At 48.2% G+C, this 12,190-nt stretch overlaps 1 protein-coding gene across 3 annotated transcripts in view; it reads left to right on the top strand.

The window, feature by feature from the left end:
- The first annotated feature begins 11,232 nt into the window (after window positions 1–11,232).
- The window catches only part of TRAPPC9 (trafficking protein particle complex subunit 9), a 503,630-nt gene continuing 502,672 nt past the window's right edge, over window positions 11,233–12,190 (top strand). Inside the window, exon 1 of one of the 3 annotated variants that reach the window (XM_081258084.1) lies at window positions 11,233–11,327. The gene's annotated coding sequence lies outside the window, so the exon portion shown is untranslated. Of the gene's footprint in view, window positions 11,328–11,636; window positions 11,757–12,190 lie in introns of those variants that run through there. The other 2 variants (XM_081258086.1, XM_081258085.1) reach the window with 2 other exon arrangements.

The raw sequence follows: 12,190 nt of genomic DNA, 5'->3' as shown, positions 1-12,190 counted from the left end.
AGTTGCTCTGCGGCATGTGGGATCTTCCCGGACCAGGGCTCGAACCTGTGTCCCCTGCATTGGCAGGCGGATTCTTAACCACTGCGCCACCAGGGAAGCCCCGTTATGGTATCCTTGCCAGCCCAGGGTTCTGATCCAAGCTTGCTTTCCTGGGCTGTGGCCCATATTCCATTATCATTTCTCTTTTTACTCATATAACATCCTTCCATTGAAGTCCTTACCCCATCCTCGTCCCTGTGTTGGAGTTGAAACGCATAGAACCGTGAGTGGGTCAGATACGAGAATGGGGTAGCTAGTCTCAGGACAGAGCGATGCAGAGAGGGTTGAGGAAGCCCCGAGGACAAACGAAATTCCTCTGCTTGGGGAGTCAGGGTGGCTTCGCAGAAGAGGAAGGACTGAAATTAAGATTTGAAGAGCGAGTAGAAATTTGCCAGATGGGCGTGGTAGGGGAGAGAAAGAGCAGAGTATCTGCAAAACTCAGAGGTCTGGGAAGAATGATGTTCAGGAAACGGTGGCAGTGCAGCCAGGCTGAACCATGGCATGAGGGTGGGATCGCAGAGGGTGAGGCTGGACTGGCAGGCAGGGAGCAATTTTTTTTAAACAACTTTATTGAGCTGTAAGTCACATGGCACACATTTCACCCATTTGAAGAGCGCAGTGCATTGGCTTTTAGTATGTTCAGAGTTGCATGCAACCATAGGAAGCAATTTTTTTTTTTTTTTTTGCGGTACGCGGGCCTCTCACTGCTGTGGCCTCTCCCGTTGCGGAGCACAGGCTCCGGACGCGCAGGCTCAGTGGCCATGGCTCACGGGCCCAGCCGCTCTGTGGCATGTGGGATCTTCCTGGACCGGGGCATGAACCCCCGTCCCCTGCCTTGGCAGGCAGATTCCTAACCACTTCGCCACCAGGGAAGCCCCAGGAAGCAAATTTTGAAGCCTCTGTATGCTCCTATTGAAGGTGGCCTTCCCAGGACTTAACAAAGTGTCTTTTGGGGGTTGTGTGGGTGCATAAAGTCTAGGGGAAGCTGGAGTAGTGTTGGATCTAAGCAGAAAAGAAAACAGGCAGCAGTCCTTGTGCTGAGCAGAGCAGAGCTCCATCAGGTTACCTGTGGGTCATGAGGGGGGAGAGGAGGCACCCTGCAGGGCCCCCACCATGGACCAGAGCTTCTGTAACCTGGGGCTGTGTCTTTTTTTTTTGGGGGGGGTGCTGTGTCTTAATAGTCAGAGCAAAGGGGACCATAAAATACTGAGAATGTGGCCCTGGACCAGGCTGAGGCTCCCAGAAGTCCTGCTTTCCTGACAGATACCAAATGGAGGCCAGGTGCCCCAGAGCTGATTTGGGAAGTACACTGAAATGAACACTTTTCAAGAAGTTCTTAGTTTTCTTGTTAAAGGTAGTCCCTTTTTTAATGGGAGAGAGGGACTTTGCTCATGGCGCAGTGGTTAAGAATCCGCCTGCCAATGCAGGGGACACGGGTTTAAGCCCTGGTCTGGGAAGATCCCACATGCCACGGAGCAACTAAGCCCGTGCGCCACAACTACTGAGCCCGCATGCCACAACTACTGAAGCCTGCACCTATAGCCCGTGCTCCACAACAAGAAAAGCCACCACAATGAGAAGACCGTGCACCGCAACGAAGAGTAGCCCCTGCTCGCCACAACTAGAGAAAGCCCGTACGCAGCAACAAAGACCCAACCCAGCTGAAAATAAATAAATAATTAATAAAAAAAACAAAACAGGGTTTCCCTGGTGGCACAGTGGTTGAGAATCCGCCTGCCAATGCGGGGGACATGGGTTTGGGCCCTGGTCTGGGAAGATCCCACATGCTGTGGAGGGGCTGGGCCCGTGCGCCACAACTGCTGAGCTTGCGCTCTAGAGCCTGCGAGCCACAGCTGCTGAGCCTGTGTGCTGCAACTGCTGAAGCCTGCGTGCCTGGGGCCTGTGCTCTGCAATGGGAGAGGCCACTGCAGTGGGAGGCCTGCTCACTGCAACGAAGAGTATCTCCCTCCCATCCCCGCCATCGCTGCTCGCCGCAACTAGAGAGAGCCTGCATGCAGCAACAAAGACCCGATGCAGTCAAAAATAAATTAAAAAAAAAATAAACAAAAAGACAAAAAAAAAAAAAAAAACCGGGAGAGAGTCTCCAGCTTAATGTCAGGAATGGAAAACAAGCAGGTCAGAGATGGGTGGAGGCTGATTTTAACCAGTCAACTTGTATGGAACAGTTTTTCTATGAGCTGCCCCAGTGACTGTCTGGATGAACGGATGAAAGGAAATTGGTCTGCACATACAGGCTGTTTTTCTTCCTGGGGCAGGGGAGTAGCTGCTTTCCAAACCTGGCTGTGTTTTCACAAACACATTTCAAGGCCACACCTCCAGTATTCTCATTCAGTACCTTTGAGTCAGGCCAGGAAATCGTGGTGTGTTTTTAACTGCTTTGACTTCTTTTGGAATTCTCTTTTTGATGATTTTTAAACAACTGCAAACTTAATTTTCAAGTACAGTACAAATACTTTATCTTCCTTAACTGCTTTAGCGTTAAGTGGCTGCCCCAACACTCCTAGCTGAGTGTGGATTTTCCACAAATGAGGACCTTCCCTTGTAGCCCCACAAGGCAGCCATCCAAAGTGGGAAATTAACATCGTTACATTATTACCACCTGATCATCAGGCTCCATTCAGCTTTCACAGCTGTTCCAATTTTTTTTTTTTTTTGCGGTTTGCGGGCCTCTCACTGCTGTGGCCTTTCCCGTTGCGGAGCACAGGCTCTGGACGCACAGGCTCAGCAGCCGTGGCTCACGGGCCCAGCCGCTCCGTGGCATGTGGGATCTTCCCGGACCGGGGCACGAACCCATGTCCCCTGCATCGGCAGGTGGACTCTCAACCACTGCGCCACCAGGGAAGCCCGGACATGCGCTTTTGAAGATTTCAGGCCAGTTATGTTATAGCATATCCCTAATTTTGGTTTCTCTCTTGTTTCTTCACAATTAAATCCAGGTCATGCATCTTTGGCAGGGATATCACAGAAGTGGTACTTTGTTCTATTGACTGCATCCTATCAGGTGGTGTATGATTTAGATTTGTCCCATCACCATTGATTCAGTTTGACCCAAATCCTCTTTTTTTTTGAGATATAATTGACATATAACATTGTATAAGTTTAAGGTGTACAACCAGTTGATTAGATACATTTCTATGTCAAAATATGATAACCTCTTCAGTGTTAGATAACACCTTCATCATTTCACACAATTTCATTTCTTTTTGGTGGTGAGTACATTTAAGATCTAGTCTTTTAGGAACTTTGAACTATATAATACAGTACTGTTAACTATAATCACAATGCTGTGCACTAGAGCCCCAGTTATTCATCTTCTAACTGCAAGTTTACGCCCGTGGCCAGATCTCCCCTTTTCTCCTACCTGCCAGTCCCTAGTAACCACCGTTCTCTTTATACTTTGTGTCTTCAGGTGATCTGAATCCTCTTTCTCTGCTTTAGAGAAAGAAGGACAGAAATGGCAAAAGTATGGATAATTGAGGTTAAAAAAAAACCCCTTCCACTTAACCAATGTCATTTGAATAATTTGATCTGTGTTATTTGAATAATTCAGATAAATCCTGTATCGAGTTGGCAGATAGCAGAGATTTAGTCTCAGTCTTCCCTTTTTTCTTTTTTTTTTTTGCGGTACGTGGGCCTCTCACTGCTGTGGCCTCTCCCATTGCAGAGCACAGGTTCCGGACGCGCAGGCTCAGCGGCCATGGCTCACGGGCCTAGCCGCTCCGCGGCATGTGGGATCTTCCCGGACCGGGGCGTGAACCCGTGTCTCCTGCATCGGCAGGCGGACTCTCAACCACTGAGCCACCAGGGAAGCCCTCAATCTTTCCTTTTAAAGATTAGCTTTAATGCTGTAATATTTGACACACAAAAGTCATAAAGAATAACATAATTTGAATTGTAATAACTTGATATGTAATATATAACATATTTCCAATTGGATTATTATTTATTACTTTATATGTAACATATAAGGCATATAATGTAGTGTCATATACATAAGTTGAATTCTCAAGAATTAAGTCACTGCCAATTTAGCTAGATCTCTTTTGTGAATTCCTTTCTAACATCAGTCTACTCTGAATTTGCCCAGAACTGACTGACCCAGGCTCACCTGACAAAGTGACAAAATCCCAGGTCTTGGTGAGAATCGTTGAGGCCATTCTAATTCAAACCAGACACGGATGTTTGTTTTCCCATAGTAGCTACTTAGCTTGTTCTGGCATCTGGTGGTCACACATGGGATTGCAGCTACCCATATGTTACCCTTCTCAGGATTTTTCTTTCCCTTTTTGAATATTTTTTCCCATTTAAACTTAAATTTGAAATGTAAGATCCAATTTTAATAAATTGGATATACTATAACTTATATTTACAAGTTTCTGGCTCTACAAGTGGCCACAGTGCATTGGTGAGAACTCATAATTTTTCAGTCTTTGTTTCTTGGGGTGTTTGTGTGTGTGTGTGTGTGTGTGTTCGTGTCTGTGTTTGGGGATGTTTTTCCTTTGTTCATTCTAAAAATTTATTGCTAATATATGGCAGGCACTGAGGTAGATGCTGGCAGGGAAAAGAGTAATCTGGATGGCAAATTAACCTAGTGCTTCTGATTATACTCTATGAAACAGGAAACCTCTTGCATGTGCATTGTTTGAAATGTAGTAAATAGTAAGTTACAATCGTGACTAGGCTGTTAGGTAATCATTCTTGAGATATCTGTGGATGTTAAATTCACTGGTGAAAGTCTGATGAAGAATAGGTTATTTATGCAGTTTCAAAGTATCTTCAAAAGATCCACAAGTTATTTATTAATTACAATGAGAAAAAATAGTAACTTTATAGTGGAAAAACTTGGCAGACTGCACATTAACCAAGGGATCAAAGTTAACATCACAAACCAGACAAACCAACCTCATGTGTCTCCTGAGATGATACACTAAGGACTCACATCACTTCTGTGGTCTGTTCTGCAAAAAACACATAACCTGAATCTAATCATGAGAAAGCATTAGACAAACTCAGAATGAGGAATGTTCTACAAAATAACTGAACTGTATTCTTCCTACATATTAAAGTCATGAAAGACAAAGACTGAGAAACTGTTCCAGTTAAAAGGAAACTAAAAAACATGACAACTGTAACCTGTAGTCCTGGACACGGGGAAAATAGCTAGGCAGTGCACAATTGGGAACTATTTACCTAGAGAATGATAAAACCAATGAGGCAAAAATGTAAGTAATTGGTGAACATGGATAAAGTGTGTAAGAGTTCTTGTTCGTGCCGTTTTTCTGTGTTTGAAATTACATATAAAAAAGTTAACCTAAAAAAGTGTTTCCAAATGTAACAAGCTCTTTAATGACAAAGAACTGGTCTCTTTAAAAATGATTTATTATTTTTCATTATGAAATCAATGTATGTATGCTTTTTATTTTATTATTATTATTTTAAAATTAATTATTTTATTTTTGGCTGAGTTGGGTCTTCGTTGCTGCACGCGGGCTTTCTCTAGTTGCGGTGAGCGGGGGCTTCTCTTTGTTGTGGTGCACGGGCTTTTCATTTCGGTGGTTTTTGTTGCGGAGCACGGGCTCCAGGCACGCAGGCTTCAGTGGTTGTGGTACGCAGGCTCTAGAGCGCAGGCTCAGTAGTTGTGGTGCAGGGGCTTAGCTGCTCCACGGCATGTGAGATCTTCCTGGACCAGGGCTCGAACCCGTGTCCCCTGCATTGGCAGGTGGATTCTTAACCACTGCGCCACCAGGGAAGCCCCTGTATGTTTTTTAAAGGAGAAAAGATATATAGAAAAATTAAAAGAAGAAAAAGCATTAATCACCCACAGGTCTATCACAGACCAACGCTGCCTAGGAAGATTGCTTGAAAGGAGTGCAGTTTCATGGTGCAGGGATGTGCTACATGGAGGGCATTCTGGACCGAAGGAACAATATAGAAAAGACAGGGAAACGTGTAAGGCATGGCTCAGGGGAAAATGAGAAGACGGCATTTGGTTTGCTTTGAGGTGGGGAAGCTGGGGCTAGAAAACGGAGATGAGTAGGTGCGGTAGGACTTCCCAGGAGGACCGGTGCTGGAGGGGGAGATCGTGCAGGTCCGATTCTTCCCCGGGCCGGGGTCCACTATGCCTGGCACATGGTTGGGGCTAATGAAGGAGTGCGCACGAGGCAGGCCCTAGGTCCCTTCCTGCCCCGTAGCATCCCCTCGCAGCGACTCCCCCGTCTGCTTGCTGCTCGCCATCTTCACTCCACCGCCTGCGGGCTGCTGACGCAATCGGGAAGCAGGTGCACGGCTCGGTTTCCAGGGCAACAACAGCCGGGCCTCCATCCTTCCGCTCGCACTCGTGCGTCACTTCCGGCCGCTCGCCGCCAGTCGCCGCCGGCCTGTGGAGTGGCAGAGGTTGGGGCTATTTCTCTTCGTGTAGTTGGGGCGTTGTGCTAGGGATGGTGTTGGCCAAAATGATTTTTCGGTTCTGCGGGAGGAGCTGGTAGGGAGGCAGGTGGAGCTTCGTTTCCGTCCCCCAACCAATCGCTTTCAAATCCGCTCCGTGAGCGCAGCGGAGAGGACGTCTCGTCGCTGCCAGACCTAGAGCATGCGCACTCGCACCGAGGCAGTCTCGGGGATCCTGTGTTCCGGGATTTCAGGGCAGCCGGAGGGAATCGAGGGGGCGGGGCAGCGGGGGCGGGGTGGGCGAGCGAAGGCGTTGATTGGTCACTAGGAAGCTTGGCTGTGGAGCCACCGTGGACCCCTGCGGCGGGCTCTGGAGTTTAATTCATTCACTCACTCGATGAATGGATAGACTCACTCAGCCTTCGCGGAGAGTACGCGGAGTCTGAGCTTGTGCTAAGCGCTGGGGATTCGGATCCCACGATTTGGTTGACACTATGCGGTGTCCCCTCCTTTCTTCCTGTGCAATCTTATCGCCTCTCCTCTCCATTCAAGCCTAGTGTGGTGTACTTCTTGCACAGGGAGGTGACACCCGGCCTCTCTTACTGCAGGCACCTTTCCTGAAGGGTCCCCATCCCCGAAAGCAGCCGCTGAACACTGCAAGGTCTGAGGTGGAGTTCTGGTTAGCCGCTCAATTACTGAGGCACTTCCACCACTTGACATTCACCTCTGAAAGAAGAGTATAGTTATTTTCGGAGGGGTTGTGAGGTTTAAAATGAGCTTTGCTGCTCATCTTGGTGTTGAATCCTTGCTTTGCCCCTGATTAGCCTGTGTGACTCTGGGCCATTGCAGGGAGGCCTGTGTCCAGCACTGGCTGATACTCAGGTCTGGCTAATTTTTTTTTTTAATTGAAGTATACATAGTTGATTTACAATGTTGCGTTAATTACTGCTGTACAGCAAAGTGATTCAGTTATATACTTAAAATATTCTTTTCTATTATGGTTTATTATAAGATATTGAATATAGCTCTCTGTGCTATACTGTAGGACCTTGTTGTTTATCCATTCTGTATATAAAAGCTTACATCTGCTAACCCCAACCTCCCACTCCATCCCTCCCCTAAACCCCCTCCCCCTTGGTAACCACCAGTCTGTTCTCTATGTCTGTGATTCTGTTTCTGTTTCATAGATAGGTTCATTTGTGTCATATTTTAGATTCCACTTATAAGTGATATGGTATTTGTCTTTCTGACTTCACTTAATATGATCATCTCTAGTTGCATCCATGTTGCTGCAAGTCATGTTATTTCATTCTTTTTTATGGCTGAGTAATATTCCATTGTATATATGTACCACACCTTCTTTATCCATTCACCTGTTGATGGACATTTAGGTTGTTTCCATGTCTTGGCTACTGTGAATAGTGCTGTTATGAGCATAGGGGTGCATGTATTTTTTTTTTAATTAATTTATTTTTGGCTGCATTGGGTCTCCATTGCTGTGCACTGGCTTTCTCTAGTTGCGGTGAGCAGGGGCTACTCTTCGTTGCAGTGTGCGGGCTTCTCATTGCAGTGGCTTCTCTTGTTGTGGAGCGTGGGCTCTAGGCATGCGGCTTCAGTAGTTGTGGCACGTAGGCTCTGTATTTGTGGCTCATGGGCTCTAGAGCACAGGCTTAGTAGTTGTGGCGCAAGGGCTTAGTTGCTCCGTGACATGTGGGATCTTCCCGGACCAGGGCTTGAACCCGTGTCCCCTGCATCGGCAGGTGGATTCTTAACCACTGTGCTACCAGGGAAGCCATCTTTTTGAATTATAGTTTTGTCTGGATATATGCTCAGGAGTGGGATTGCTAGAGCATATGGTAATTCTATTTTTAGTTTTCTGAGAAACCCTCATACTGTTTTCCACAGTGGCTACACCATCTTACATTCTCACCAATGGAGGAGGGTTCTCAAGGCTGGCTAATTCTAAGGTGAAGGATTTCGTAAACCTAAGCCAAACTTTTGGCTCCAGATCTAAAGCACCCTCTTCAACTGACATATTGTTAATAAAATTGACTTGTAAATATCCACTGTCTGATTCTTTTGTCTTATTTCTCAATTGCTCCACACTCAGGAAGAGAAAAAAGGAGTGTTACTGCTTAGTCCCCTCCATTAGAACAACCTACCATATAGGGCCATTGTGAGATTGTATGAGAAATTTGTACCAAGCACATTGTACTTTACCTGCTGGGTAAATGGTAGCTACCATGATTTTGTTATTTTGAGGGAGTAGATCTGAAAGCCCTGCTCAAGTGGCTGGCTCTTCATGGTGATAAAGAAGCAGATCTGTTCCCTGTTGGCTTGGGCACTAGAAAGCCCGGGCGAGACATGGCCCTATGGAGAAGTATCCAAGTGGACTGCATGGTAGAAGAGAGCCCTACAACATGGAAAGGAGTAAGGAAACCTTTATAATGCTGTTGGTGGATCAGAAATCCTAAGAGGTGATGGGCTTTGCCCAAAGTGGGGTGATCATATCACCCAACCAGAACACTTTTAGCCAGGACAACAGGCATAAACTGGGATTGTCCTAGGCAAATCAGGATATATGATCACCCTATCCCAAGGCTGTACAAGTAGCACTTGAAACAACTGAGACGGAACTTAGATCTATCCCACTTTGTCTCAAAGTGCTTTCTTATACTTGCTTTTATTCTGAGAGTGACCTTATGAAGTGATTATTCCCATTTTATATGTGAAGATATTTAAGTTATATAGTTAGTGAGTAATGGAGTTTATGCTCTGACCTGCACTTTTGACTGGTTTCAGTGGTAATTCTCAACCCCACCAAGCCTCTTTGGGCATTGGTCTTCATCTTTGAGATTGCATGCATGATTGGATGTTTCAGGGAAGTAGATTTGCCTTATGAGAGAACTTTCTAACAGGGCTCTGTATCATTGTATGAAACTTTCCACCTCTGTTAGGACTTTTTATAGAGGGGTTCTGGTGTGGGTGTGAGGTTGGACTTGATGATTTTAGATGTTCCTTCCAATCCAACTTTAAGTGTCTAAAACTCCTTGAGAGCAGGTTTGGTATATTTGTTGAATTCTCAGCATTCAGAGGAGATGCTCAGGAAACGTTAAAACTATGTAAGCAACATAACTCCAGAAGCAAGATATACCTGAGACAAGTCTAGACACCTCCCTCTGATGGCTGGGGGGCTGTGGCTAGCCTTTACATTCTCTAAGCCTCAGTTTTCTCATTGGTCAGAATGCAGAGTAGTCTCCTCCCTCCCTCCCCCACAGATTTGCTGGGACAATAAAATAAATTAATGTGAGTACATTGTAAACAGAAACATTGTACAAAAATAATGTTTCCTTTTGCCAGCTTTCAATCTTGCTTTCCAAATTGCTTCTCTTATCCATTTATAGAGAGAATGAGAACAAAGAAGGACTATGGAAAGAGCGCAGGCGACAGTCAGACAGCCTGGGATTTGAATCCTAAATAGCACCAGCCACTTGTGTGCCAAGTGGAGTGTTCTTTCTGGACCTCAGCACTAAGAATAGCTACCTTGTATCGATCTTATGAAGACATCGTGTGCTAAACAGGGAGCTCTATTCCTGGCACTTAGACCTCCATAAAGGGTGGCCTCTTTTAATGTCTGTTTTCTGTGTTCTGTAATTGTCAACCTGTGCTCTCAGCGCCATGGAGAAGCCTCCTTGGGCGGCTTTTTGTAGGGTCCTGGAAGCGTTCTCTCTTAGCCTCTGGGCACCTGTGTTGAAAATCCTTCCTGGCTGTCGGGTGTGCTGGAAATCCGTTCCACCTGTTTTGCCCTGAAGATGTGTTCTGTTTGTAATTCATTCCTACTCTTTGGAAAACAATTCAATAAAAACTCATTTGGGGCTTCCCTGGTGGCGCAGTGGTTGAGAGTCCGCCTGCCGATGCAGGGGACATGGGTTCATGACCTGGTCCGGGAAGATCCCACATGCCGCAATGGGAGAGGCCACAACAGTGAGAAGCCTGCGTACAGCAAAAAAAAAAAAAAAAAAAAAAACAACCCAAAACTCATTTGGTTTTCCACTGGCCCAGGGCAGGTATGAGGGATAGCGTATTATTATTTTATAAAAAAATATAAATAATAAAGTCATAAAACACCACTGGTCACAGAGCAGAGAGTCAATAAATGCTTACTGGAGTAAAGTAAAAGTGATGGCTCAGTTTCTTCCATGGCTGCTGTATTGGCTGAACTATTCCTGTCCACCATTACACTTTTTTTTTTCTTATTTAAAAAGAAATACATGCATATGGTAAAAAAATTCAAACAGAACACAAAAATACACAAGGGAAAGAAGGTCTCCCTCATCCTCTGTTCTCTCAACCCTCTCTGGAGATGCCACTGTTGACAATTACTTGCGTATTTTTCAAATATGCTATGCACATGCCAACCTATGTATGTGAATTCCTTTTTAAGTTTTATTTCTTTATTTTTAACCTGGATAACCCCTTCTGCCCCTACCTAGCAAGCTGGGCTCTGGAACTAAGGACAGCTGTCCCACACCAGGGGGCCTATTCGGAGCCCTAGACGGGACCCCCAGAGTCAGGAGTGGTTTTCCAAGGGGGAATGGGGACCAAGAACCAGCCCTCGGGCAGTCTGCTTGGGGCTCGGGCTCTGACCTTCTACTTCCCGGCCCCGCCCAGCCCCTGTGACCTTGCACATAAGGCATGCCCTGGAGGCACGCGGCCTCAATTTCTCAGCCTGTAAAAGGGGAACGTATACTCTCCCCAAGGTAGTTCAGAGCACTGGCGACAACGCCTGCGGGTGCGCGACACGGAGCCCGGCTCGGCGCGTGGGCAAGGAGTGTGATCCCGTAAGGGTTTTGCAGAGGCCCTGGGCTGGAGGGCTGCACCACGTAGGTGAAATTTGAGCTGCGCGCCTTGACGGCTTGGAAAGGCGCACGGAGGCAGGAGTGGCATCTCCTTCGGGGTGCGCGGCCCCAGGAGCTAAAGCTTTTCTTTCCTTCTCAGCTGCTCTCCTTCCCCTTTTCTTCCTCTGGGTCCCTCCGTCTCCCTCCTCCTCCCTGCCCCTCCCTGCGACCATCTAGCTCCCTCCACTTTTCATCACTCCTCTCCTCCCCCTCCCCCTCCCCTCGCTTCCCCGGCGTCTCTTCCAAAACCCGGAGCGGATCGCCGGCCCGGGACGGGCCCTGCGCATGCGCAGGGGCGGTGCCGGCTCAGCCGCTAGTCGGAAGCTCCAGCTCTGAGCCGGGGGAGCGTCCGAAGAGGCTACTCGGCCCCGCCGCCCGCCAGGCCGTTGGCTCCGGGCCCGGGGGTCCGGCTGTGTAAGTGCAAGGTGGGGGGCTCCCGGGAAGGGAGGGTGTCGGGTCGGCTGTGGGAGGGCTGTCCGTGTGTCACGGCGCTCGAGGGCGCCAGCCAGCTTGTGTCCCGCCGAGGGGCTCGCCTCAGCCCACACCTGCCCGGAGCCCGGCCACACCTGTCCACGGCCGCGTCCGCACCTGCCGAGGGCCCGGCCCGCACCTGCCGCCTCTCGGGCCCGGCCCTGGCTCTCCTTAGCTCTCGGCAGTCGTCCCCTTCCCCTCTTCCGCCCGCGGGCCCCCTCCGCCCGGCCTCCCTCTCCTCGGCCCCTGCCCCCTGCCCCCGGGCCGGCGGGTCTCGGGACCCGGCTGGGACCCGCGGCTGGGGCCGGCCTCCGGGCGGCGCTGCAGCCCGCGCCCCCGGCTGCCTTCCCCGCCCCGCCGTCCCGCGAGGCCCTCTT

The sequence above is a fragment of the Mesoplodon bidens genome, assembly GCF_964165515.1.
Source record: "Mesoplodon bidens genome assembly, chromosome: 16".
NCBI classification, from domain to species: Eukaryota; Metazoa; Chordata; class Mammalia; order Artiodactyla; family Ziphiidae; genus Mesoplodon; species Mesoplodon bidens.
The sequence above is the reverse complement of the archived record's forward strand: the minus strand, read 5'-3'. Positions and strand labels throughout refer to the sequence as shown.